Source organism: Schistocerca serialis, chromosome 11 (assembly GCF_023864345.2).
Source record: "Schistocerca serialis cubense isolate TAMUIC-IGC-003099 chromosome 11, iqSchSeri2.2, whole genome shotgun sequence".
Lineage (NCBI taxonomy): Eukaryota > Metazoa > Arthropoda > Insecta > Orthoptera > Acrididae > Schistocerca > Schistocerca serialis.
The window spans coordinates 192,664,868-192,683,234 of NC_064648.1; the positions used below are offsets into that span (position 1 = coordinate 192,664,868).

The 18,367-nt window shown below is 48.4% G+C and overlaps 1 long non-coding RNA gene and 1 other non-coding gene across 2 annotated transcripts in view; one reads left to right on the forward strand and one right to left on the reverse strand.

Annotated features, from left to right (window-relative positions):
• The window catches only part of LOC126426715 (uncharacterized), a 409,789-nt gene that overhangs the window by 198,214 nt on the left and 193,208 nt on the right, over window positions 1-18,367 (forward strand). The gene's annotated exons all lie outside the window — the stretch shown is intronic.
• Window positions 8,176-8,252, reverse strand: Trnal-caa (transfer RNA leucine (anticodon CAA)). Its single transcript has one exon. It is a non-coding gene; the product is annotated as a tRNA-Leu (tRNA).

An 18,367-nucleotide genomic window follows, 5' to 3' on the forward strand; every position in this document is an offset into this window, starting at 1 on the left:
CTGCAGCGGAGTGTGCGCTGATATGAAACTTCCTGGCAGATTAAAACTGCGTGCCGGACCGAGACTCGAACTCGGGACATTTGCCCCTCGCGGGCAAGTGCTCTACCAACCGAGCCTCCCAAGCACAACTCACGCTCCATCCTCACAGCTTTACTTCTGCCAGTACCTCGTCTCCTACCTTCCAAAGTTAACAGAAGCTCTCCTGCGAACCTTGCAGAACTAGCACTCCTGAAAGAAAGGATATTGCGGAGACATGGCATAGCTACAGCCTGGGGAATGTTTCCAGAATGGAATTTTCACTCTGCAGCGGAGTGAGCGCTGATATGAAACTTCCTGGCAGATTAAAACTGCGTGCCGGACCGAGACTCGAACTCGGGACATTTGCATCTCACGGGCAAGTGCTCTACCAACCGAGCCACCCAAGCACAACTCACGCTCCATCCTCACAGCTTTACTTCTGCCATTACCTCGTCTCCTACCTTCCAAAGTTAACAGAAGCCCTCCTGCGAACCTTGCAGTACTAGCACTCCTGAAAGAAAGGATATTGCGGATACATGGCATAGCTACAGCCTGGGGAATGTATCCAGAATGAGATTTTCACTCTGCAGCGGAGTGTGCGCTGATATGAAACTTCCTGGCAGATTAAAACTGCGTGCCGGACCGAGACACGAACTCGGGACATTTGCCTCTCACGGGCAAGTGCTCTGCCAACCGAGCCACACAAGCACAACTCACGCTCCATCCTCACAGCTTTTCTTCTGCCATTACCTCGGCTCCTACCTTCCAAAGTTAACAGAAGCTCTCCTGCGAAACTTGCAGAACTAGCACTCCTGAAAGAAAGGATATTGCGGAGACATGGCATAGCTACAGCCTGGGGAATGTTTCCAGAATGAGATTTTCACTCTGCAGCGGAGTGTGCGCTGATATGAAACATCCTGGCAGATTAAAACTGCGTGCCGGGCCGAGACTCGAACTCGGGACATTTGCCTCTCACGGGCAAGTGCTCTGCCAAACGAGCCACCCAAGCACTACTCACGCTCCATCCTCACAGCTTTACTTCTGCCATTACCTCGTCTCCTACCTTCCAAAGTTAACAGAAGCTCTCCTGCGAACCTTGCAGAACTTGCACTCCTGAAAGAAAGGAGTTTGCGGATACATGGCATAGCCACAGCCTGGGGAATGTTTCCAGAATGAGATTTTCACTCTGCAGTGGAGTGTGCGCTGATATGGAACTTCCTGGCAGATTAAAACTGCGTGCCGGTCCGAGACTCGAACTCGGGACATTTGCCTCTCGCGGGCAAGTGCTCTACCAACTGAGCCACCCAATCACGACCCACGCCCCATCCTCACAGCTTTACTTCCGCCAGTACCTCGGATCCTACCTTCCAAAGTTAACAGAAGCTCTCCTGCGAACCTTGCAGAACTAGCACTCCTGAAAGGAAGGATATTGCGGAGACATGGCATAGCTACAGCCTGGGGAATGTTTCCAGAATGAGATTTTCACTCTGCAGCGGAGTGTGCGCTGATATGAAACTTCCTGGCAGATTAAAACTGCGTGCCGGACCGAGACTCGAACTCGGGACATTTGCCTCTCGTGGGCAAGTGCTCTACCAACTGAGCCACCCAAGCACAACTCACGCTCCATCCTCACAGCTTTACTTCTGCCAGTACCTCGTCTCCTACCTTCCAAAGTTAACAGAAGCTCTCCTGCGAACCTTGCAGAACTAGCACTCCTGAAAGAAAGGATATTGCGGAGACATGGCATAGCTACAGCCTGGGGAATGTTTCCAGAATGAGATTTTCACTCTGCAGCGGAGTGTGCGCTGATATGAAACTTCCTGGCAGATTAAAACTGCGAGCCGGACCGAGACTCGAACTTGGGACCTTTGCCTCTCGCGGGCAAGTTCTCTACCAACTGTGCCCCCAAAGCACGACTCACGCCCCATCCTCACAGCTTTACTTTTGCCAGTACCTCGTCTCCTACCTTCCAAAGTTAACAGAAGCTCTCCTGCGAACCTTGCAGAACTAGCACTCCTGAAAGAAAGGATATTGCGGAGACATGGCATAGCCACAGCCTGGGGAATGTTTCCAGAATGAGATTTTCACTCTGCAGCGGAGTGTCCGCTGATATGAAACTTCCTGTCAGATTAGAACTGCGTGCCGAACCGAGACTCGATCTCGGGACCTTTGCCTCTCGGGGGCAAGTGCTCTACCAACTGAGCCACCCAAGCACGACTCACGCTCCATCCTCACAGCTTTACTTCTACCAGTACCTCGTCTAATACCTTCCAAAGTTAACAAAAGCTCTCCTGCGAACCTTGCAGAACTAGCACTCCTGAAAGAAAGGATATTGCGGAGACATGGCATAGCCACAGCCTGGGCAATGTTTCCAGAATGAGATTTTCACTCTGCAGCGGAGTGTGCGCTGATATGAAAATTCCTGGCAGATTAAAACTGCGTGGCGGACCGAGACTCGAACTCGGCACATTTGCATCTCGCGGGCAATTGCTCTACCAACTGAGCCACCCAAGCACGACTCACGCTCCATCCTCACAGCTTTACTTCTGCCAGTACCTCGTCTCCTACCTTCCAAAGTTAACAGAAGCTCTCCTGCGAACCTTGCAGAACTAGCACTCCTGAAAGAAATAGTATTGCGGAGACATGGCATAGCTACAGCCTGGGGAATGTTTCCAGAATGAGATTTTCACTCTGCAGCGGAGTGTGCGCTGATATGAAACTTCCTGTCAGATTAGAACTGCGTGCCGAACCGAGACTCGAACTCGGGACCTTTGCCTCTCGGGGGCAAGTGCTCTACCAACCGAGCCACCCAAGCACAACTCACGCCCCATCCTCACAGCTTTACTTCTGCCATTACCTCGTCTCCTACCTTCCAAAGTTAACAGAAGCTCTGCTGCGAACCTTGCAGTACTAGCACTCCTGAAAGAAAGGATATTGCGGATACATGGCATAGCTACAGCCTGGGGAATGTATCCAGAATGAGATTTTCACTCTGCAGCGGAGTGTGCGCTGATATGAGACTTCCTGTCAGATTAGAACTGCGTGCCGAACCGAGACTCGATCTCGGGACCTTTGACTCTCGGGGGCAAGTGCTCTACCAACTGAGCCACCCAAGCACGACTCACGCTCCATCCTCACAGCTTTACTTCTGCCAGTACCTCGTCTAATACCTTCCAAAGTTAACAAAAGCTCTCCTGCGAAACTTGCAGAACTAGCACTCCTGGAAGAAAGGATATTGCGGAGACATGGCATAGCTACAGCCTGGGGAATGTTTCCAGAATGAGATTTTCACTCTGCAGCGGAGTGTGCGCTGATATGAAACTTCCTGGCAGATTAAAACTGCGTGCCGGACCGAGACTCGAACTCGGGACATTTGCATATCGCGGGCAAGTGCTCTACCAACCGAGCCTCCCAAGCACAACTCACGCTCCATCCTCACAGCTTTACTTCTGCCAGTACCTCGTCTCCTACCTTCCAATGTTAATAGAAGCTCTCCTGCGAACCTTGCAGAACTAGCACTCCTGAACGAAAGGATATTGGGGAGACATGGCGTAGCTAGAGCCTGGGGAATGTTTCCAGAATGAGATTTTCACTCTGCAGCGGAGTGTGCGCTGATATGAAACTTCCTGGCAGATTAAAACTGCGTGCCGGACCGAGACTCGAACTCGGGACAATTGCCTCTCGCGGGCAAGTGCTCTACCAACCGAGCCACCCAAGCACAACTCACGCTCCATCCTCACAGCTTTACCTCTGCCAGTACCTCGTCTCCTACCTTCCAAAGTTAACAGAAGCTCTCCTGCGAACCTTGCAGAACTAGCACTCCTGAAAGAAAGGATATTGCGGAGACATGGCATAGCCACAGCCTGGGGAATGTTTCCAGAATGAGATTTTCACTCTGCAGTGGAGTGTGCGCTGATATGAAACTTCCTGGCAGATTAAAACTGCGTGCCGAACCGAGACTCGAACTCGGGACCTTTGCCTCTCGGGGGCAAGTGCTCTACCAACCGAGCCACCCAAGCACAACTCACGCCCCATCCTCACAGCTTTACTTCTGCCATTACCTCGTCTCCTACCTTCCAAAGTTAACAGAAGCTCTGCTGCGAACCTTGCAGTACTAGCACTCCTGAAAGAAAGGATATTGCGGATACATGGCATAGCTACAGCCTGGGGAATGTATCCAGAATGAGATTTTCACTCTGCAGCGGAGTGTGCGCTGATATGAGACTTCCTGTCAGATTAGAACTGCGTGCCGAACCGAGACTCGATCTCGGGACCTTTGACTCTCGGGGGCAAGTGCTCTACCAACTGAGCCACCCAAGCACGACTCACGCTCCATCCTCACAGCTTTACTTCTGCCAGTACCTCGTCTAATACCTTCCAAAGTTAACAAAAGCTCTCCTGCGAAACTTGCAGAACTAGCACTCCTGAAAGAAAGGATATTGCGGAGACATGGCATAGCTACAGCCTGGGGAATGTTTCCAGAATGAGATTTTCACTCTGCAGCGGAGTGTGCGCTGATATGAAACTTCCTGGCAGATTAAAACTGCGTGCCGGACCGAGACTCGAACTCGGGACATTTGCATATCGGGGGCAAGTGCTCTACCAACCGAGCCTCCCAAGCACAACTCACGCTCCATCCTCACAGCTTTACTTCTGCCAGTACCTCGTCTCCTACCTTCCAATGTTAATAGAAGCTCTCCTGCGAACCTTGCAGAACTAGCACTCCTGAACGAAAGGATATTGGGGAGACATGGCGTAGCTAGAGCCTGGGGAATGTTTCCAGAATGAGATTTTCACTCTGCAGCGGAGTGTGCGCTGATATGAAACTTCCTGGCAGATTAAAACTGCGTGCCGGACCGAGACTCGAACTCGGGACAATTGCCTCTCGCGGGCAAGTGCTCTACCAACCGAGCCACCCAAGCACAACTCACGCTCCATCCTCACAGCTTTACCTCTGCCAGTACCTCGTCTCCTACCTTCCAAAGTTAACAGAAGCTCTCCTGCGAACCTTGCAGAACTAGCACTCCTGAAAGAAAGGATATTGCGGAGACATGGCATAGCCACAGCCTGGGGAATGTTTCCAGAATGAGATTTTCACTCTGCAGTGGAGTGTGCGCTGATATGAAACTTCCTGGCAGATTAAAACTGCGTGCCGGACCGAGACTCGAACTCGGGACATTTGCCTCTCGCGGGCAAGTGCTCCACCAACTGAGCCACCCAAGCACGACCCACGCCCCATCCTCACAGCTTTACTTCTGCCAGTACCTCGGATCCTACCTCCCAAAGTTAACAGAAGCTCTCCTGCGAACCTTGCAGAACTAGCACTCCTGAAAGAAAGGATGTTGCGGAGACATGGCATAGCTACAGCCTGGGGAATGTTTCCAGAATGAGATTTTCACTCTGCAGCGGAGTGTGCGCTGATATGAAACTTCCTGACAGATTAAAATTGCGTGCCGGACCGAGACTCGAACTCGGGACATTTGCCTCTCGCGGGCAAGTGCTCCACCAACTGAGCCACCCAAGCACGACCCACGCCCCATCCTCACAGCTTTACTTCTGCCAGTACCTCGGATCCTACCTTCCAAAGTTAACAGAAGTTCTCCTGCGAACCTTGCAGAACTAGCACTCCTGAAAGAAAGGATATTGCGGAGACATGGCATAGCTACAGCCTGGGGAATGTTTCCAGAATGAGATTTTCACTCTGCAGCGGAGTGAGCGCTGATATGAAACTTCCTGGCAGATTAAAACTGCGTGCCGGACCGAGACTCGAACTCGGGACCTTTGCCTCTTGCGGGCAAGTGCTCTACCAACTGAGCCACCCAAGCACAACTCACACTCCATCTTCACAGCTTTACTTCTGCCAGTACCTCGTCTCCTACCTTCCAAAGTTAACAGAAGCTCTCCTGCGAGCCTTGCAGAACTAGCACTCCTGAAAGAAAGGATATTGCGGAGACATGGCATAGCTACAGCCTGGGGAATGTTTCCAGAATGAGATTTTCACTCAGCAGCGGAGTGTGCGCTGATATGAAACTTCCTGGCAGATTAAAACTGCGTGCCTGACCGAGACTCGAACTCGGGACATTTGCCTCTCGCGGGCAAGTGCTCTACCAACCGAGCCTCCCAAGCACAACTCAAGCTCCATCCTGACAGCTTTACTTCTGCCATTACCTCGTCTCCTACCTTCCAAAGTTAACAGAAGCTCTCCTGCGAACCTTGCAGAACAAGCTCTCCTGAAACAAAGGATATTGCGGAGACATGGCATAGCCGCAGCCTGGGGAATGTTTCCAGAATGAGATTTTCACTCTGCGGCGGAGTGTGCGCTGATATGAAACTTCGTGGCAGATTAAAACTGTGTGCCGGACCGAGACTCGAACTCGGGACCTTTGCCTCTCGCGGGCAAGTGCTCTACCAACTGCGCCACCCAAGCACAACTCACGCCCCTTGCTCACAGCTTTATTTCTGCCAGTACATCGTCTCCTACCTTCCAAAGTTAACAGAAGCTCTCCTGCGAATCTTCCAGAACTAGCACTGCTGAAAGAAAGGATGTTGCGGAGACATGGCATAGCCACAGCCTGGGGAATGTTTCCAGAATGAGATTTTCACTCTGCAGCGGAGTGTGCGCTGAAATGGAACTTCCTGGCAGATTAAAACTGCGTGCCAGACCGAGACTCGAACTCTGGACCTTTGCCTCTCGCGGGCACGTGCTCTACCAACTGAGCCACCCAAGCACGACTCACGCCCCATCCTCAAAGCTTTACTTCTGCCAGTACCTCGTCTCCTACCTTCCAAAGATAACAGAAGCTCTCCGGCGAACCTTGCAGAACTAGCACTCCTGAAAGAAATGATATTGCGGAGACATGGCATAGCCACAGCCTGGGGAATGTTTCCAGAATGAGATTTTCACTCTGCAGGAGAGTGTGCGCTGATATGAAACTTCCTGGCAGATTAAAACTGCGTGCCGGACCGAGACTCGAACTCGGGACATTTGCCTCTCGCAGGCAAGTGCTCTACCAACCGAGCCTCCCAAGCACAACTCACGCTCCATCCTCACAGCTTTACTTCTGCCAGTTCCTCGTCTCCAACCTTCCAAAGTTAACAGAAGCTCTCCTGCGAACCTTACAGAACTAGCACTCCTGAAAGAAGGGATATTGCGGAGACATGGCATAGCTACAGCCTGGGGAATGTTTCCAGAATGAGATTTTCACTCTGCAGCGGAGTGTGCGTTGATATGAAACTTCGTGGCAGATTTAATCTGCGTGCCGGACCGAGAATCGGACTCGGGACATTTGCCTCTTGCGGGCAAGTGCTCTACCAACTGAGCCACCCAAGCACGACTCACGCCCCATCTTCACAGCTTTACTTCTGCCAGTACCTCGTCTCCTACCTTCCAAAGTTAACAGAAGCTCTCCTGCGAACCTTGCAGAACTAGCACTCCTGAAAGAAAGGATATTGCGGAGATATGGCATAGCCACAGCCTGGGCAATGTTTCCAGAATGAGATTTTCACTCTGCAGCGGAGTGTGCGCTGATATGAAACTTCCTGGCAGATTAAAACTGCGTGCCGGACCGAGACTCGATCTCGGGACCTTTGCCTCTCGGGGGCAAGTGCTCTACCAACTGAGCCACCCAAGCACGACTCACGCTCCATCCTCACAGCTTTACTTCTGCCAGTACCTCGTCTAATACCTTCCAAAGTTAACAAAAGCTCTCCTGCGAACCTTGCAGAACTAGCACTCCTGAAAGAAAGGATATTGCGGAGACATGGCATAGCCACAGCCTGGGCAATGTTTCCAGAATGAGATTTTCACTCTGCAGCGGAGTGTGCGCTGATATGAAACTTCCTGGCAGATTAGAACTGCGTGCCGAACCGAGACTCGAGCTCGGGACCTTTGCCTCTCGGGGGCAAGTGCTCTACCAACCGAGCCACCCAAGCACAACTCACGCCCCATCCTCACAGCTTTACTTCTGCCAGTACCTTGTCTCCTACCTTCCAAAGTTAACAGAAGCTCTCCTGCGAACCTTGCAGTACTAGCACTCCTGAAAGAAAGGATATTGCGGAGACATGGCATAGCCACAGCCTGGGCAATGTTTCCAGAATGAGATTTTTCACTCTGCAGCGGAGTGTGCGCTGATATGAAACTTCCTGGCAGATTAAAACTGCGTGCCGGACCGAGACTCGAACTCGGGACCTTTGCCTCTTGCGGGCAATTGCTCTACCAACTGAGCCACCCAAGCACAACTCACGCTCCATCTTCACAGCTTTACTTCTGCCAGTACCTCGTCTCCTACCTTCCAAAGTTAACAGAAGCTCTCCTGCGAGCCTTGCAGAACTAGCACTCCTGAAAGAAAGGATATTGCGGAGACATGGCATAGCTACAGCCTGGGGAATGTTTCCAGAATGAGATTTTCACTCAGCAGCGGAGTGTGCGCTGATACGAAACTTCCTGGCAGATTAAAACTGCGTGCCTGACCGAGACTCGAACTCGGGACATTTGCCTCTCGCGGGCAAGTGCTCTACCAACCGAGCCTCCCAAGCACAACTCAAGCTCCATCCTGACAGCTTTACTTCTGCCATTACCTCGTCTCCTACCTTCCAAAGTTAACAGAAGCTCTCCTGCGAACCTTGCAGAACTAGCACTCCTGAAAGAAAGGATATTGCGGATACATGGCATAGCTACAGCCTGGGGAATGTTTCCAGAATGAGATTTTCACTCTGCAGCGGAGTGTGCGCTGATATGAAACTTCCTGGCAGATTAAAACTGCGTGCCGGACCGAGACTCGAACTCGGGACAGTTGCATCTCGTGGGCAAGTGCTCTACCAACCGAGCCACCCAAGCACAACTCACGCTCCATCTTCACAGCTTTACTTCTGCCAGTACCTCGTCTTTTACCTTCCAAAGATAACAGAAGCTCTCCTGCGAACCTTGCAGAACAAGCTCTCCTGAAACAAAGGATATTGCGGAGACATGGCATAGCCGCAGCCTGGGGAATGTTTCCAGAATGAGATTTTCACTCTGCGGCGGAGTGTGCGCTGATATGAAACTTCGTGGCAGATTAAAACTGTGTGCCGGACCGAGACTCGAACTCGGGACCTTTGCCTCTCGCGGGCAAGTGCTCTACCAACCGAGCCTCCCAAGCACAACTCACGCTCCATCCTCACAGCTTTACTTCTGCCAGTTCCTCGTCTCCTACCTTCCAAAGTTAACAGAAGCTCTCCTGCGAACCTTACAGAACTAGCACTCCTGAAAGAAAGGATATTGCGGAGACATGGCATAGCTACAGCCTGGGGAATGTTTCCAGAATGAGATTTTCACTCTGCAGCGGAGTGTGCGTTGATATGAAACTTCGTGGCAGATTTAATCTGCGTGCCGGACCGAGAATCGGACTCGGGACATTTGCCTCTTGCGGGCAAGTGCTCTACCAACTGAGCCACCCAAGCACGACTCACGCCCCATCTTCACAGCTTTACTTCTGCCAGTACCTCGTCTCCTACCTTCCAAAGTTAACAGAAGCTCTCCTGCGAACCTTGCAGAACTAGCACTCCTGAAAGAAAGGATATTGCGGAAATATGGCATAGCCACAGCCTGGGCAATGTTTCCAGAGTGAGATTTTCACTCTGCAGCGGAGTGTGCGCTGATATGAAACTTCCTGGCAGATTAAAACTGCGTGCCGGACCGAGACTCGAACTCGGGACATTTGCCTCTCGCGGGCAAGTGCTCTACCAACCGAGCCACCCAAGCACAACTCACGGCCCATGCTCACAGCTTTATTTCTGCCAGTACATCGTCTCCTACCTTCCAAAGTTAACAGAAGCCCTCCTGCGAACCTTGCAGAACTAGCACTCCTTAATGAAAGGTTATTGCGGAGACATGGCATAGCTACAGCCTGGGGAATGTTTCCAGAATGAGATTTTCACTCTGCAGCGGAGTGTGCGCTGATATGGAACTTCCTGGCAGATTAAAACTGCGTGCCGGACCGAGACTCGAACTCGGGACCTTTGCCTCTCGCGGGCAAGTGCTCTACCAACCGAGCCACCCAAGCACAACTCACGCTCCATCCTCACAGCTTTACTTCTGCCAGTACCTCGTCTCCTACCTTCCAAAGTTAACAGAAGCTCTCCTGCGAACCTTGCAGAACTAGCACTCCTGAAGGAAAGGATATTACGGAGACATGGCATAGCTACAGCCTGGGGAATGTTTCCAGAATGAGATTTTCACTCTGCAGCGGAGTGTGCGCTGATATGAAACTTCCTGGCAGATTAAAACTGCGTGCCGGACCGAGACTCGAACTCGGGACCTTTGCCTCTCGGGGGCAGGTGCTCTACCAACTGAGCCACGCAAGTACAACTCACGCTCCATCCTCACAGCTTTACTTCTGCCAGTACCTCGTCTCCTACCTTCCAAAGTTAACAGAAGCTCTCCTGCGAACCTTGCAGAACTAGCACTCCTGAAAGAAATGATATTGCGGAGACATGGCGTAGCCACAGCCAGGGGAATGTTTCCAGAATGAGATTTTCACTCTGCAGGAGAGTGTGCGCTGAAATGAAACTTCCTGGCAGATTAATACTGTGTGCCGGACCGAGACTCGAACTCGGGACCTTTGTCTCTCGCGGGCAAGTGCTCTACCAACCAAGCCCCCCAAGCACGACTCACGCTCCATCCTCACAGCTTTACTTCTGCCAGTACCTCGTCTCCTACCTTCCAAAGTTAACAGAAGCTCTCCTGCGAACCTTGCAGAACTAGCACTCCTGAAAGAAAGGATATTGCGGAGACATGGCATAGCCACAGCCTGGGGAATGTTTCCAGAATGAGATTTTCACTCTGCAGCGGAGTGTGCGCTGATATGAAACTTCCTGGCAGATTAAAACTGCGTGCCGAAACGAGACTCGAACGCGGGACCTTTGCCTCTCGCGGGCAAGTGGTCTACCAATTGAGCCACCCAAGCACGACTCACGCCCCATCCTCACAGCTTTACTTCTGCCAGTACCTCGTCTCCTACCTTCCAAAGATAACAGAAGCTGTCCTGCGAACCTTGCAGAACTAGCACTCCTGAAAGAGAGGATATTGCGGAGACATGGCATAGCCACAGCCTGGGCAATGTTTCCAGAATGAGATTTTCACTCTGCAGCGGAGTGTGCGCTGATATGAAACTTCCTGGCAGATTAAAACTGCATGCCGGACCGAGACTCGAACTCGGGACATTTGCCTCTCGCGGGCAAGTGCTCTACCAACCGAGCCACCCAAGCACAACTCACGCCCCATGCTCACAGCTTTATTTCTGCCAGTACATCGTCTCCTACCTTCCAAATTTAACAGAAGCCCTCCTGCGAACCTTGCAGATCTAGCACTCCTGAAAGAAAGGTTATTGCTGTGACATGGCATAGCTACAGCCTGGGGAATGTTTCCAGAATGAGATTTTCACTCTGCAGCGGAGTGTGCGCTGATATGAAACTTCCTGGCAGATTAAAACTGCGTGCCGGACCGAGACTCGAACTCGGGACCTTTGCCTCTCGCGGGCAAGTGCTCTACCAACCAAGCCACCCAAGCACAACTCACGCTCCATCCTCACAGCTTTACTTCTGCCAGTACCTCGTCTCCTACCTTCCAAAGATAACAGAAGCTCTCCTGCGAACATTGCAGAACTAGCACTCCTGAAAGAAAGGATATTGCGGAGACATGGCATAGCTACAGCCTGGGGAATGTTTCCAGAATGAGATTTTCACTCTGCAGCGGAGTGTGCGCTGATATGAAACTTCCTGGCAGATTAAAACTGCGTGCCGGACCGAGACTCGAACTCGGGACCTTTGCCTCTCGGGGGCAAGTGCTCTACGAACTGAGCCACGCAAGCACAACTCACGCTCCATCCTCACAGCTTTACTTCTGCCAGTACCTCGTCTCCTACCTTCCAAAGTTAACAGAAGCTGTCCTGCGAACCTTGCAGAACTAGCACTCCTGAAAGAAATGATATTGCGGAGACATGGCATAGCCACAGCCTGGGGAATGTTACAAGAATGAGATTTTCACTCTGCAGCGGAGTGTGCGCTGATATGAATCTTCCTGGCAGATTAAAACTGCGTGCCGGCCCTTTGCCTCTTTGAAACATGCCCGTAGGAGACAGGTAGCATGGAAAGATTTGTTTTATATCTTCAGTATCTGCCACATTGTATTCAGTAACACTTTAAAAAATACAGTACAATAAAAACTTATTTTTATTTAAAGGGGGCAAGAAGTATAAAATAATTTCATCCAGTCCCAGACATATAGCCATGAAAAATAGTAATTGTGAAACTTTGATAGCTATAGAAACGCTTGCAATACTTCAAAAAGTGAGAAACGTGGTGTACATCCAGTAGATAATTGATGCATGAATAGTTCCCCTCTTTGCTATTAACTTAAGCAAGCAATTATTCCATAATATACTAGTCTGCAGAAATACGCTAAAGATGTCTGCATTATTAATTTGTCAGAATATGTATATATCTGCAAATATTTTAGACACTCATTAAAATCCAGTGGTTTTGCTGAATAAGAACTTATACTATCATAGGCTTCAAATAAATTTCCCATTTCCATTAACAATTTCTTGCACATCACTTGTTCAGCCTGAGCTGTGTCAATAAATATTTTGATTCGGGGTCCTCTTGTCTCCCTGCGCACAAGTTGCTAAATTCACTACCAGAATCAGATTCAAACACCCAAATAATGGTTCTAGCACTTTTTACCTGTCATAATCTTCTAAGAAAAGTGCATTAAAATCCTCACAAACTAATGACTGATTCAACTTGTTTGGCAGAAAGCTCAACAATTCGTCTAGATTTCTCCTAAATCACTGATAGTCTGCTAGACCCCTGAGGAGTGTTATAATTAGAAGTGTATATTTTTGCTTTTGTGTTAACATCCCTCCCTTTTCCAAGTAAACTGTACACACACATGATGCTAGCCTGTAATCCCTTATATTTAATTTCTCCATCACTGAGAGTACATGGTGCTGAGAGAGGCAAAAAAGACACATCCGAAATTCATACACCTTCCTGACATAAGAAAAGCTCATCTACCTATTCATTCAGCATCCTAATGTTTTAACAAACTAATTTATATTTTCTGGTAACTATTCCATATTTCATGGTTCTACGCAGTTCTAATTCCTATCAAAGCTGTCTGTCTGTAACCTGATTCTAGCCAAAAGTTGTCGCCTCACGCATCCTGCCAGATGCTCATCTAGTATCTCTCCCTAGCCACCCTATTCAGATGCAGGCCATAATCAGCATGTCCACATCTGCAAGTTGGAGCGACAGTAACAGCACACGTGTGAGACATTGTTCCGACAGACGGCAGTTCATTCGGCACCCCGATTACACAGCTGACAGCCGTGTTAACTCGCGGCCGGTCGTGGTGCTGCAATACTTCCACACCAGAGTGCACTGTTACTGCTTGTATTTTCTCCAGACCAGCTTCCGTACTCTGCTCTAACTTGACAGTACTATTTAAGTGAAACGAGTCCAAAACTCATTCTAGACTTTGTGTTGCTTTCTCTGTGGCTTTGTGCATCTGTATAAGTTTTGTTATTTGATGGACTGTAACAGTTGTTGAAATTTTCAGGCAGAATAGATGTACACAAGTTTGGTGGACCAAAGGCTGCAGTTGGACTCTTTACTGATGATGAGAAATGGAAAATAAGAGACAAACGAGGGAAGAACAAACACCTGTTTGGAATTCTATGAGGGTCAGCCAGCATGCGGGTTTTCTTGCCTTCGATCAGCCTGACTGCTTTTCGTACCTGCATTACTGCTGCTTAAATATTGTGGTCGTCACTCCTTAGACCGATTTCATCACATCTCCAATCTAGTCCATCATGTGCGAGCTTCTTAATCTCCGAATAACTACTGCAACCTACGTCCATTTGAACTCACCTACAGTATTCGAGGCTTTGTCTCTCTCTAAAATTTTGCTGCCAACACATCCCAATTCACCGTTACTTTTTACCTCTCAATGTTTCATGTTAACGTGACTGCACTTATAGGCAGGGGGTGCCATAAATTTCTATCGTCCCAGATTATGTACCTGTTTATCTATCATGATCTTCTCCATTATCATAATGTATCATGATCTTCTCCATTACTGTCATTGGAGAACTTCGTGGGTCAGCAAGTGATAAACTGTTTATGATAGCGTAGAAGTTCCACGGCCATAATACATTGTTTTTATTTTGTTACTTGATGTTCCAGTCTTTGTGATTAATTTTGGGATCCGCCACATTATCCATCTGGAATGATGCATCGCCACTGGTCGCAGTTGGCAAAACTAGTCACAAACGTGAAATTGGTAAAATAAAACGATAGAGTGTATGTGTGGGACGTTGTTCAAAAACATTTCCTCTTAATTGGTGGTTCAGTCTACCCACCTAATCTTTAGCATTCTTCTGCAGCACGACATTTAAACAGCTTCTATTCTCCTCTTGTCTATGCTGTTTATTGCTCACGATTCAGTTCCATATAAGGCTACAGTCCACACAAATATTTCAGGCATCAGGTTGATTTATTTGTATTAATAGAGGTGTACATTGTCAAGATTTTAGGGTAACCTGAGCACTGTGTGTAAATAAACAAACCACTGTTTAGAAAACGGCTGTGTGGAGGTCACTAAGACTGGAACATAAATCCAAATATGTAAATAAAATAACTAAAGTGTAGTACCTCCAGTGGTCACGGTCTCCTTTCTGTGCCATATACATCGCAATTAACTAGCAATGAGTTATCTAATTGTTCAGCACCCGACATAAAGGTATTAAGTTCACAGTTGAGGACAAAGTAGGCACCATTGTAAACTTACTAGACCTGACCATTACAATAACAAGTAGTAGACATAAAATTGGAATTTATTGGAAGCCTACAACAACATTCCCCCATCCACAACTCCTCTTGTCATCCCACAGCCCCAAAATGGCAGCATTCTGGTATGTTGTCAAGAGGAACAGCAACCCAACTACAACACTCTGAAGATAAATGTAAACAAGAGATTGAAATAAACACCAGTGTAGCAGAATCCCTGAAAAACACAAATAGTTGCAAAAGAATCACAGCACACAAAACAAATATAAAATAAGACCACCTATACCGTACCATTTGTGGGTAGTATTTCATATCAGATTGCCAATGTCGTGATACGTAAAGGCATAAACATGTATTTTGTCTCATGTAACGTGATTGGGCAGAAAATTGTACATCCTTGAACAACTGCTGATGTACAAATGTCAAAGAAAACAGACAGAGTCCATCCTAATTGACAACATATACCAAAGCGTTTGTCATCTCTGGTCTTAACAGCAGCCTGCACCATTAGATTTGCAATGCACATTTCCAATATCTCTCTATATATCTCTCCGTCTCTGGCAGTCTCTCTCCGTCTCTGGCAGTCTCTCTCCGTCTCTGTCAGTCTCTCTCCGTCTCTGTCAGTCTCTCTCCGTCTCTGTCAGTCTCTCCCCGTCTCTGTCAGTCTCTCCCCGTCTCTGTCAGTCTCTGTCACAGTCTCTGTCAGTCTCTCCCCGTCTCTGTCAGTCTCTGTCACAGTCTCTGTCAGTCTCTGTCACAGTCTCTGTCACAGTCTCTGTCACAGTCTCTGTCACAGTCTCTGTCTCCCCCCCCCCCCCCCCGTCTACCTGCCATCACCATTGGTCCACATGCATCCTTCCTCAAAAACAGTCCACTGTGACGCAGATGGCTTCGACGCCCCACCTCCTGCTCACTTTCATTTTTGCGATTGACGGTGGTGGACCTCGGGATCCCAGTGGGAGCAGTTGTGTGGAAGCAGAGTCGAAATCCTGACACGCAGATCCAAAGAGCCCACTGAATTCGCCACAATGCTGGCCCTATATTCCTCATTCGCATCTTTTCTGAAGACCCCTCAACCGTAGATCGCCACCTTCAGAATGCGGTGCTCATCTGTTACCAGAACACAAAGTAGAGCCTTCCTGATACCTAGTCAGAGACTGTCATTACTACAGATTCATCATCTACAATGATCATTTAACTCCCAACTGCGAAAACCCTCCTACGTGTTCCCACTTGCCCTATTGGTTGGGGAATTGTAGGACGCCCCTAGGTAGGTCAGGGGTGCTCTACACAAAGGAAGCGGCTACTCGGGTAGCAGAGTACTTGTGGCGTGCACAGGGGGGTTTTTTAGGCTAGGCAGCAGTGCGAGGTGTCCTGATGAACACTCACCAGTCGACGTGCGGGCAGGGAAATCGGGACGCGCTCACTTTAAATACACTCCAGCTATCAAGATATTAGCAGTAAATTTTCAGAGTGTTCGGAATAAAGTTCCCAAATTTACTGCCCTCCAGGAAGCGTGTGGTGCGCAAATTATTCTCGGGACTGAGAGCTGGCTGAACTCTGAGATAGGAAGTTCTGAAATATTTAGTGAGGGTCGGAATGTGTATCGGAAAGACAGATTAGACACCGTAGGAGGTGGTGTCTTCATTGCAGTTGACAAAAATATTGTGTCTACTGAGGTCAAAGTAGAGTGTGATTGTGAAGTTATTTGCACACGTTTAACAGAGCAAGGGGAAATAAAGTTAATTGTTGGGTGTTATTACCGGCCACGAGATTCCACCGTGACAGTTCTAGAATCATTCAGAGAGAGTCTACACTCTGTATCGCAGAAGTACGTGGATCGTGCTATATTAGTCGGAGGTGACTTCAACCTATCTAGTATAGACTGGGATGTCTATAGATTCATTACAGGTGGTACAGACAAGCTGTGGTGTGAATTACTTTGGAACACATTATCCGAAAACTGTCTTGAGCAGCTAAATCGACAGCCAGTGCGTAATGGAAATATTTTAGATCTGGCAGCCACGAACAGAACAGACGTCGATGATGTCATTGTTGAGACAGGGATTAGTGATCGTGATGTTGTCATTACGACTATGGTTACGAAAGTTAAAAAGTCGGTCATGAAGGGTAGGAGAGTGTTCTTACTAGAAAGTGCGGATAAGCAGTTGTTAGCATCCCACTTAGTAAATGAATCGACTTCATTTACTTCCGGTACGATGGACGTGGAAGAATTATGGGCAAATTTTAAACACATTGTACATCACACATTGGACAAATATGTGCGGAAAAAGTGGGTTACGGGCGGAAAAGACCCACCTTGGTTTAACAGTGCAATTGGGAGAATGCTCAGGAAGCAAAGACAGTTGCACTCGCGGTACAAGAAAGATCGGGAGAATGATGACAGGCGAAAGTTAGTGGAGATTCGTGTTGCTGTAAAAAGAGCAATGCGCAAAGCATACAACCACTACCACCGTCGTACCTTAGCAAAAGATCTTGCTGAAAACCCAAGGAAATTCTGGTCTTACGTAAAATCGGTAAGCGGGTCGAAGGCTTCCGTCCAGTCACTCACTGATCAGTCTGGCCTGGCAACGGAAGACAGCAAAATGAAAGCTGAAATTTTAAATTTAGCATTTGAGAAATCTTTCACGCAGGAGGATCGTACAAACATACCGCCGTTTGAGTCTCGTGCAGATTCCCGTATGGAGGACGTAGTGATAGACATCCCTGGGGTTGTGAAGCAGCTGAATGAATGGGTTGAAAATAAATAAATCGCCAGGTCCTGATGGGATTCCAATTAACAGTAACAACAGTTCGTTGTTGGTGGCTACAGAGATGACAACTGAATTTTATGCAGTAACACTGTGTAATGATGTTGCTCGTGTATAATACACTTTACTAAATGTAGGAGATTCGTTTTGAGCTCTACAGTAATCACCAATCAATTCAGACCTTCTTCTGTGGAGCTGTAATAAGAACGTGGCTGTGAAATGTGAACCAGCTACACATCCCTCTAAGAGTCGAGCGGCAACTAACAAATTAACTGAACTGCCTTTCAAAATCTGCACTGAAAGCCAGAGCAGTGGTGCATGTACACACAAAGCACACAACTGTGTTTTATTTCACTTGTGCATTCCTAAAATCTGGTTCCCGTAGAGTTACTCAGATCTACAAATAATGCAGCGTTTCTGGACACGTGTGGCATACAGCACTTCACCGTGCACTAATACAAGAGAGTATAACCTGATAGTTGTACCCATAAATGTGCGCCATGTCACACAGTCTTCAGGCGGGCCACATATGTTGTGATTTGGTAGTACAGAGGTGGTGTTGTTGTGATCTTCAGTCCAAAGACTGGTTCGATGCAACTCTCCGTGCTACTCCATCCTGTGCAAACCTTTTCATCTCAGAGTAACTGCTGCGACCGACATCCTCCTGAATTCATCTCTTGGTCTCAATCTACAATTTTTACCCTCCTCGCTTCCCTCCAGTACTAAGTAGGTGATTGTCGATCCCTCAGAAT